This window comes from Macrobrachium nipponense, chromosome 35 (genome assembly GCF_015104395.2).
Source record: "Macrobrachium nipponense isolate FS-2020 chromosome 35, ASM1510439v2, whole genome shotgun sequence".
NCBI classification, from domain to species: Eukaryota; Metazoa; Arthropoda; class Malacostraca; order Decapoda; family Palaemonidae; genus Macrobrachium; species Macrobrachium nipponense.
This window is the reverse complement of record NC_061096.1, coordinates 17522331-17533549: the sequence shown is the minus strand read 5'-3', so window position 1 is coordinate 17533549 and position 11219 is coordinate 17522331. Positions and strand designations below refer to the sequence as shown.

The 11219-nt window shown below is 33.1% G+C and overlaps 1 protein-coding gene across 4 annotated transcripts in view; it reads left to right on the top strand.

Annotated features, from left to right (window-relative positions):
* LOC135208447 (uncharacterized) overlaps nucleotides 1-11219 on the top strand; it is a 683342-nt gene that overhangs the window by 462953 nt on the left and 209170 nt on the right. The window lies entirely within an intron of this gene.

Below are 11219 nucleotides of genomic sequence, written 5' to 3'. Positions count from 1 at the left end.
AATCATTTCTGTCATCGCCTGAACGGAAATTCTCACTTGTGATCATTACCATTAATTTATAGTGTGCAAAATAAATGTTTTCCATAGTCGAGCTTATTCTTAATTGAGGTTTCTTCTTCTTCTTCTTCTTCTTCTTCTTCTTCTTCTTCTTCTTCTTCTTCTTCTTCTTCTTCTTCTTCTTCTTCTTCTTTCTGTCTTTCTTTCCACTTAGCAACATGCCGGTAAGTGACTGCGCATGGCAGTTGGGTATTTTGTGGCGCTTGACCTCACTTTACCAAAGTGCAGTCTAGCAATCGTGCACATGCATAACATTGTTCGCTTGTCATCTGTTGTTTTTAACTCATACCGTTCATGATTTACTGACGACTGGTTGTTTTGAATAAGCGAGCAATCAGGAAGATCATTCTTTGGACTGAAATGAATGGAAAAATATCTAAAATAAAAAAATATATAATATTAAAACGTTGACGATTTAATGTGTTACATTCGTTAATTCAACTCCAATGTTGAAATCTGAAATATCACCTCATTAGCGTAATTAACGGACAGTGAGGCGGTCACTGAACTGACGTGAAAGTCAATACTGTTTCACACTGATCATATCGTTTATGGTGGCGCAAAGCGACTTGTCATAATGGTTACCTTTCATTGTTTCAAAGACTAAACTCCAACCACCGAGATCGCTCACAAATACAGAAGGACGGATCGCACAGGCAGGAGTTGCCGGTGTAGGAATTAGGAAAAAAAAAAGTAGTATTACGTATGCTGCCTTTGGCGGTACAGGAATACGGTCAAGTTTAACATAGCGCATCCCGTATGCTACCGTGCACTGTATGTGTATATATATATATATATATATATATTATATATATATATATATATATATATATATGATATTGTATATATATATATATATATATGTGTGTGTGTGTGGGGAGGATATGTTTATAATAATAATAAAATAATAATAATAATAATTATTATTATTATTATTATTATATACACATCCTCCTCCGCCCCACACACTCACACACACTTACGTATATGTGTGTGTGTATATATATATATATATATATATATATATATATATATATATATATATATATATATATATATATAAGCTTCTTTTTTAGTACATTTAATGTAGATGTGGTGATAGCAGTGTATTAAATTTTTTTGTATAATTGCAAAACAATCATTCACTAAAAATAATCATGCGGACGTTGATTACGTTTATGGCTCAGTGAAATATTTTCCAATAGATGTAACAAAACGAAAATATAAATCTCTTCTTCATGGGAATAAATACTGTTCGTTAAGAATGATATTTGTTGATTGTTGTGGCATTTCTATATATATATATATATATATATATATATATATATATATATATATATATATATATATATATAAGGTGTAGGGAAGTGCGATCTGCGCATGCGGTTTCCATTATGCATTCAAGTGAAGCACTTATGTGGCCCTTCTTTTTCAATTTTTGTGTATGTTTCCCACCCCCAACCCGCCCCCCACACTTTTTTTTTAATGTCATACCGGTTTCAATCTTCCTTGAGTTGTGCGTTGCAGACGCCGCTGAAGGTTAAGCCGCCCCTCCGGCCCCCAGGTGCATTTCTTTATTCCCTGTCATATTTGCATCATTTTCCCTCGGCTCCTTCTTACCTAGAAACCCATTTTTGTAAACCTTGCATCGCTCCGGTCGCTACTCATTTGGGAGTCCAGAAATGTGACTCTCTGGTCTCGCTGCACTACGTGATAATATTGTGTAATCAGTCGACCAGTATTCTTGTCTGCATCAGTAATTATGAAACCATAGTTTCTCACTGAAGGGATTTATTTTTTTTTTTTGAGTGACCTAGAGAGCGCTTTTAAGAGAGTCGGAAGTCATCTAAAAAAAATAAATAAATGCGCCGTTTCTGTACAGCGTATAATGCCATATGAAACTCACAGCCACGGCCCATGAAACTTTCAGCCATGGCCTGGTGGAGGCCTATGTTGTTGGCACCTATAGCGGTTCCAGACGCACAATCATGGCTAACTTTAGGCTTAAATAGAATAACAACTACTAAGGCTAGAGTGCTGCAATGTGGTATGTTTGATGATTGGAGGGTGAATGATCAACGTATCAGTTTGCAGCCATCTAACCTCAGTAGTTTTCAAGATCTGGAAGTGGACAGAAAAAGTTCGGACGGACGTACAGTTTGCCATCTCAAAAGTTTTCTTTTACAGAAAACTAAAAATCGGTGTATGGGCTTAACTTAACCGTGAAGGTTCTGATTTTAAAACAGATACTGCAGGAGCTGCCAAGGCACGCCTAAAGAATATCACGAACCAGATCACATTTACCTTTTAATCTTGTTTCAGTCAGATTTCTAAAGATACTAACTCATCTTCCAGGTACAATAATTCATTAATTAAGATGGTATGAGTAATTCCTATCGCAGAATATTTCTAATGCCCAATGTTACTTGGTGCACAAGAACATAAAGATGAAAAAAATATATTGTCTTTTGGCTGTTTTTGCTAAACATTGTCAAAAGCTGGGAAGCAAAAGAAAATCTTCAAGAATATTGAAAAAATCTAATTTGATATTCGCTTCCCCAAGTTAAGGAAAAATGCGTAAAGTTGAAAAATATGTATATGTATGTATATGTATGTATGTTTGTGTGTGTGGCGGGAGCGGATGTGGGTGTAGGTGTGGCTTACGTGTAAACAAAACGCGTATGTATGTGTAGTTTGAATGCTATTATGAAAAACTCTGTAAGTATTACTCTTATTTTTATTCTCTATGACAAATGCTGCTCGGTAAGGACGTGCTTTTTGTAACAAGGTACATGGAATACTGGATTTTATACGAAAAAAGACTCACAGGTCGAATACAGTTCCTGGAACACTATGAATTTGAACAAACAATGTCATGAAATATTTTCTTCTTATTCTGGTTAGAAGGCTGCTTTTACAAGCCGAGTTTCTCCTCAAAAAGGTATTATAACCACAATAATTGATATACACCTTGAACTGCTTTACAAACATACATGGAAGTACGCATGTACATGTATGACTCATTCATGCAACCGAATTTGTTTCTCTGCGTTATATTTTAACGACTGAGCACATAGATTTAATTTGTTGATTAAATTATAGCAACAGATATGAGATAAAAGTCATGTAATTTGTGAATTCTGTCTAAAATGTTATGTGTTATTAATTTACTTAGAATTAATACCACTCACTCTGTTTGCCCCCTGTTTCTCTGCACTGCGTTGTCAAGGGTTGCAGTACTTTCTCAGCATCTCTTTTGTTTCGATAATGCCAAGGCAGTAGTCTCATAAAACGGATTAAATATTCATTATACCGAGTGTGTGATACAGAGTTTATCAAAACGTCAATATCATGCCAAAAAATCAAATCAGAGGCCTTTATTATACGAATACCCCTGCCATTGAAAGTAGGATGAAATGAAATATTGTAAATAAAAAAAGTGGACGCAATTTATACCGTTGTTGACGTTTATCGTAAGACTGTGAAAATAATGCAATTATATCCAGAAAGCAGTGATTCGGGGAAGGTAAGAAATGTTAATTAAATATGCAGAAAACCATCATGGACCCCACTGACATGTACAGGGGCGTTTACCAGAATATATATAACGACAACGTGTGGTCTGTTTATAGGTCTTTCCACAGAATTATCTGTCTTTCTATCTGTCTGTCTATATATGTACATATACATAGATACATACATACATACACACATTTATATATATTATATTTACATATATATATATATATATGTATATATATATATATATATATATATATATATATATATATATATATTATCGATAACTCACTTCCAAATGAGAAATATGTTAGATTACTTAAAATGGCCTGTTTATTAGTAAGGTGAAGTATATCGCAGCTATATTTAGATGGATATATATATACATACATATGTATGTGTATATATATATATATATATATATATATATTATATATATATATATATATATATATTGTATGTATATGTCTTCGTACCGTCTTTTCACCATTTCATAATTCAGTCATACGGGTTCCCTTTATATAGATATTTTTGCCTAGTCGTTTTGATAACATCTCATATTTTATCATTCTATTCCAGACTTTACTACGCGACAAATTGCCAGTCAGGTTACGGAGGGTACCAGAGGACTAATTTTTTAAGAATCACGTCGTCATGTCATAAACTTTTATGTCGTCATTTTGTAGAGATGTTCCCGCGTCGTGAGACTATTCTTCGCTAACTGATTATGTCTGTACCGAAAGTAAATCTTGGGAGTATTTCACATGACCCTTTTGATGCGTCTTTTATCCCATTTCATCCTTGTCATTTTATGCTAGTCATCTTACTAAGGACATTAGTTGAATGTGCAGTGCATGCAACAGAACGAGGAAGTACTGTCAAGTTTAGTTGGGGCTTTAGTGAGCTCTCTTTTTATATACGAATTATTTTGCTGGTAATATCAGGTATCTATCTCTGGCAGCTATTTTAGAGCAGCTGAGTCACCTTACGCACCTGATTTTCTTGTACCTTTATCATGATTCTGCGGAGAACCTAGTTTGAGATTCCTTGCTTAAGGGGACACGCAGGCACACTTCACTTTTTTTAAGTGTGCTGCACCCCCAATTAGGTGATAAGTTCTTTGGTGAATTATAAGACACTGCCTTAATTTACTTTTTCTTCTTGTTTTCTGTCATTGTGCTTTTACAAGGAAGTCCTTGTTTTCCATTATTCCTAGTAGATAGGGAAGTCTGGTTATCAGACCCTGTACCGATGTCATCTTGTTTGCTCCAGGATTTATAAGATTTTTTTTATGAAGTCCTTGACATTTATTTTTATTGGTGTTGTTATATTTAGGCAAGCTGCTGATTTTCTTTCAAATTAGTTTTAATTGCATTGTTCTGTGTATTTTGTTCGTTTTGGCAAAACATTAAAATAACCGCTAGCCCTACAATAATTCACTTTACGAAAACGAAATTCAACTTATTTAGTTCGCATTTCCTTGGCTCTGATTGTCTGACTTACAAGCATAACCTGATTTGCCTGTGTAAACAAAAACTTGTTTCTCTCAGTGACTCGAAGACTGGCTTCCTCAGTCCAGTGTTCAATGAGTCCACTTCTATATATCAAGGAGTATCCCACACGGAAACTGCTTCTTTTAAGTTACCATATGAATTGTGAATGAAACTGATACGAAGTTTCAAACCCTGAAACTTTCACCTAATATACTTATATATATATATATATATATATATATATATATATATATATATATACTATATATATATATACATACATATATATACATATATTTACATGCATTGCATTCATATTTAATTGTCTCTTAAAAACAAAATGGATTTGGCAGAATTCCATAGAACTAAATATTTGGTGTTGAATTCAGTGACAGTCTTAACGACTGGCCTTGTTCAAGATTTAACTTTTGAGCATTGCATGCAGGCTTTGTAAATACGTCAATCTTTTTACACCCCCCCCCCCCCCCATAAGAGACTGTTCATATCTGACATTGCACATGACCTAGTTCCTAAAGGTACGTTTCCTTTAGTTGGGTTCATCGACATTTTTAGCCATTATGGACATGTGATATATATTTCAGTTAATTACTGTATTACCAGCAGAGCAAAGCTGTCTGAATTTCAGTGCAATGCATCATCCTTCACAAAATTTGATGCGACGTATATGACAAAGGTCAGCTCGTTCAGTCTTCTCAGCCTATTGATCTAATATTTCAGTGATTCAGATATATACATATATCATGAAATACACAGGGCAAGTTTAACAACATAATTGTCGTTGTCAAAAGTGGCTGTAAAATGTAACTTTAAGTAAATGTACTCACCGAGATAAATCTAACACACGCTCTCTTCCCTTTTTTTATTGGCTAAAGATGAAAATTGTAAAAAAAAATTTAAGTATTAAGATAAGGTCTTCTTAGGGTGCTAGAGGTTGAATGCTCTTTTTTGGCGCTCATTTTCGCTGGACAGTAACTGTCCTCATGAAAATCTCTAAACGAAACTATGCGTTTCATCCACCAAATGCTCAAAGGAATATCCTTTTCCAAGGTAATCAGTACGTTCATTAGAAACCAGTTCATAATTACACACACACACACACACACACACACACACACACATTTATATAAATATAATATATATATATATATATATATATATATATATATATATATATATATATATATATATATACATATATATCTATATGTATATATATGTGTGTATATATATATATATATATATACATATATATGTATATATATGTGTATATATATATATATATAAACTATAATATTTGTGTATGTAATGTACCATGCACTGGAATGCGTTTCTTACTTGCGTTGTAATATTTACTCAGCACCAAATTTTTCATTGGTAGATTCCCGTTGCAGCTAAATTAGCGTCATTTATTAAGATGCATTATTAGTTTCATATGCCATGAAAACTTATTTAAATTATAAAAACCTTCCAGACTTCTTTTAGCTAATGAAGACGGATTGCTTTATATTCTCGAATATTCAATGCACCCCCTCCCAAAAGCCCCTCATATTTTTAGATCTTTAATTTTCCAGAGATTGCATCCAGTAACAGTAAGTTTAAATTCCTGTCTTGGATGATGTAAACATTGAGCTTCGGTGCAGTCGCTTACGTAATTCCGTTTTAGTGCTGTTTTTAAATTAACTATTCTTCTGTGCTTTCAGTTTCCATTCTTTTTTTTATCTGTCTCCCAGGTTTTAATTGGCTCTTAGGATTTAATGAAAATAAAGAAACAAAGAAAACGCAGGTTGTGATTTGTTTACGGGATTCTTTCGGAAATGTTTCTTCTTTCGCGCCGAAGGCACAGACGTCTGCCTGGAAATTCCTGATGAGAGATAGTACCAATTAGACCCGGATTGTTATTGACTTTGCTGAATGCCACCGAGAGTAACGAAGACAATCATGGGACGCCAAATGGAATTCTAAGTCAACACTGGAGGACTGATTTGGGTCGATAGAGGTCATTGTTACCCCCCGGCGGAATGGGATGATGGTCCTTAAGGATGCAAGAAGTGTTTTCATCTATTTCGTCGGCATTTAGTTGATTTTGTAGCGAGTCTCCTCCTCCAGCCTTTTGTTTTCATTATCTTCAACCTGAGCCGTTGAAAGAAAGGGATAGCGTTTTCTTTGTTTTTTATTTTCAATCTACCTTTTAAAAGGAGTTAGTAACCTTATTAGATTAGGAGATATATGGTAAGCCACTGAGGCCGTCTTGTATTACGGGGGTAATGCTTTTTGGGAATCCTATTTAGATTTTCATAACAAGCTTAACGATCTCTTAATACTAAGTAATGGACAAACGCCATGAGATTTTAGATTTTAGACTTTTTTCGGCTTATTTTTCTTCTTGGTTTTATCTCTCCCCTCACATGCATCATCATCATCATCATCACCATTATTATTATTATTATTATTATTATTATTATTATTATTATTATTATTATTATTATTATTATTATTATTATTATTATTATTATTTTTAGGGAAAAACTCTCTATCACGAGAGTATATATAATGTTCTAAAGGGTCCACAATAATACAAAGTGTAAAAAGTCTTCAAAATTATACACGGACTTTTTACACTTTGTATTATTGTGGACCCTTTAGAAGATTATTATTATTATTATTATTATTATTATTATTATTATTATTATTATTATTATTATTATTATTATTATTAATTTTCACTGCAGTTGTTTTCTAAAAACCAAATTAATAAGGAATTATGCATTCACAGTATATCATTCAGACCGCAACCGAGATTTGGACAGCGTAAATAATACCCCAGAGGTCTGTTTTAATTGGATGCCTAAAGAGCAGTTCTGTTGTTTCATTACTGAGACGTTATTATTACTGTTTATATCCATAATGCGCCAGAAATTCAGACGGACTGAGGAAATATCCAAGGAAATTACCTTAGCAAAGTTCTGAGGAATTAAATTGCACATATTCAAATGAAAAAAAGGAAGCACACTAAAGAAGAAAGAGGTTAAGCTGAGTTTAATGAAGAAATATATAGACAAATTAGTAAATAAACAAATAAATAAGAAAAAAAATGGGAAATATAAAAGAAATGAGAATGGACTTGGGTGTACTTTCAAGCAAGGTACTACCTCAAGGCCAAGACATTGGAATTCCATGGAGCCGTGTCTATGGAACAACCAACTTTTTGAGAACATAATCTTTATGGTGACCTTCCGGTATTATCAACTAAATGCGGAATTTGAGATGAGTTAGAAACCACAGGTATTGGTGCAAAGTCCCAAAGGCAATTAAACAATTCATGTATGAAAGATGACGTTGTATGCTTTCTTATTTATGCCCGCCCAGAAAGGACGCTTAATATATTGTGAGACAGCCAACCACGGCAAAACCAATTGTATAATGATTATATTTTATTAATTTTAGATCTTTTTGATCCTGCTTCAATATTTCCAATTTTTCTTCAGCATTTACACCATAATACTGACAGAATCTTCCGCAGTTCATCTAAATTTAAGAAACATACCATACTTTGGTATACTTCAAGATGATACAGTCTTGTTGGGACAGGACTGCTTCAGGTCTTCAAATATTCAAATTCTTTCATGGTAAACAAAGAATATCACTTTATAATTGAAAAGTGCTATCAAGCATTTGATTACGAATCGAAAACAGACAGTGAAATTTCCCTTAATGAACTGCATGTTCTTTCTCCTATATTTGAAACCCACCATTCCATATTAGATGTTCAGATAGGATGCTTAATGCCAATTGCCTGGTTGCTGCGCAAGAATTTATACTGGGTTCTTAGAAAGCTTCCATTCCAGAAATCACAGGATTATGGATTAAATCTTTCCAGAATCTGAAGTTGGAAGTCTTGTATCTGATTAGGAAATATATATATATATATATATAATATATATATATATAGATATATATATATATATATATATATATATATATTCCACTTTCATCAAATGTGCCTACTTCTTTCAATTTTAGCGAATGGCTCTTATATATAACGTATTGCTTCCTGTTTAAATTTTATGTAACTATTATAAACTATTAAATTAACAACCAGTCAGTCGGATTAATGTTTTCCACCAAAAAATGTAAGGGCTGTGTGTTCGTTGATGGATAATCCTGTACATTAAAAAAAAGGTTTTTGAATATTTTATTTAATCTGTATTCAGTTAAAAATGAAAATATAAACAATTTGACTTCAAATAAATTAAATAAACCAATTGTTATGGTTAATATTTTCTCAACGCTAGTTTGACAAAGCAAAGATGGGTTGAGAGAGAAATTGATATGGAGGGAGCGCTCGTGTTACTTCATCATTATTCCATTATAGCTATAATTGTTGATTTAATTATCAGCAGACGTTTACAAAGAGAGCACAGTCGCTATTGTCTCCCATGTACTGTTCTTTGTTTAAGCATACGACAAAGTATTAATGCGACAGTGCAGTTAATTTGCCTTGGAAGGGACACCTAGTCCATTATCTCTATTTGGTTTTTGTTTACATAGAGTACTCGAGTGAACGTTCATTTATGAAGACAAAGCTACTTCGGTATCACTCTTGCATGATGACACCTCGTGCCTGATAGCAGTCCATTTCCTTATGGGAAAAACGTCTTGTTGAAAAATATCTGGGGCTCTTCAGTGAAATGTTTTTGTGTTTAAGATCCCGTACTTGTGTTGTTAATAATGTATAAAATGTTTATGCGTATGTATATATATATATATATATATATATATATATATATATATATATATATATATTAATTGTTTACCCAGTATGCTCACACGTTATTTGCAAGTGTTTTAAGGTTCGGTGAAATATTTCCGTAAAGTTACTAATGTTTGCGTTCAAGAATAGATTCATAAGGAATGTACGAAGAGTTGCGGTTTATTTTATGGACCCTAGAACATATTTTTCTTCTTTTGAATGTCATTCATAACCGTTGAAGATAATCTTAACAAAAACTGGTCTTTTTTTCAGAACGTTTTATATCTGAATTATTTTTTTTTCGTAAATCCGGACAAAAAGGAAGAAAAATCTGTTATTGGTTTTCTCTCATTAGGTCAAGAGGTACTTCGATGGAACAATTAGCCAAAGTCTGTTTAGAAAAACGTTCATGAAATTACGAGAAAGAAGAATTTAGGATTAATGTAAATAAATACGGGCTAAAAAATCGTAAAAATCCGGTTTATTGTTTTTAATCGATCCAGGTTACTAGAAATCATTTTTGTATATGAACTAAGAGACAAAAGGGTGAAATAGATTTCCCCCATCAACAGAACGAATAGTAGTTTAACGAGACTATCAGGAGCAGAGCTCAGTAAATAGGAACTCTCCCTGTCTCGAAAAATTACGTATATATTTCAAAAGAGAGTCTTTAAATAAATACTAAATTGCACAAAAATTATGTATATAAATATATATATTTTTTACTGTACCTTATTCGTACTTTTACTGAGTTTGCAATGTGAACCCGCTTAAGCCAGCCAAACTTTTTTTTTTTACATGTTTAAAGTATATGCTTTCCGCCAAACATTATTGTGTCCCAGAACGTGCTTTTTCGAAACCGCTTAAAAATAAATTAAGATTTAAATGACTTAATGGCGACCCTGCTACCGCTATAGCGAATAACCGAGTGTCATGGGTTCTAGAGAAGGGAACAAAGTCGCTGCCCTTTTCAAGAATAGTTTTAAACCGAGGATTTCCGCACCATTTGCTGTAATCGGATTGTGTCATGGAAGAGCTTCTGTAAGAAAAACAATTTCTCGGCTATTACGGGCTTTATATGTATGGAGTTTGTGCCAAAAATCTTTTGTAGAAATTAATTTCTTGGGCTCCACAAAGTAAATATGGTAGGAATGATGCATGTCAACAAGAATTTCCCTATTCCGAAGCTGTATATAAATAGTGTTTTTGTAATTATTATTATTATTATTATTATTATTATTATTATTATTGTTGTTGTCATCTATAGATAGGCTTTTGAGCACAAGTTCATGAGAGCACTTTGAAGTCCTGAAACTAAAAAATTAAGTTCTCTCTCTCTCTCTCTCTCTCTCTCTCTCTCTTCTCTCTCTCTCTCTCTC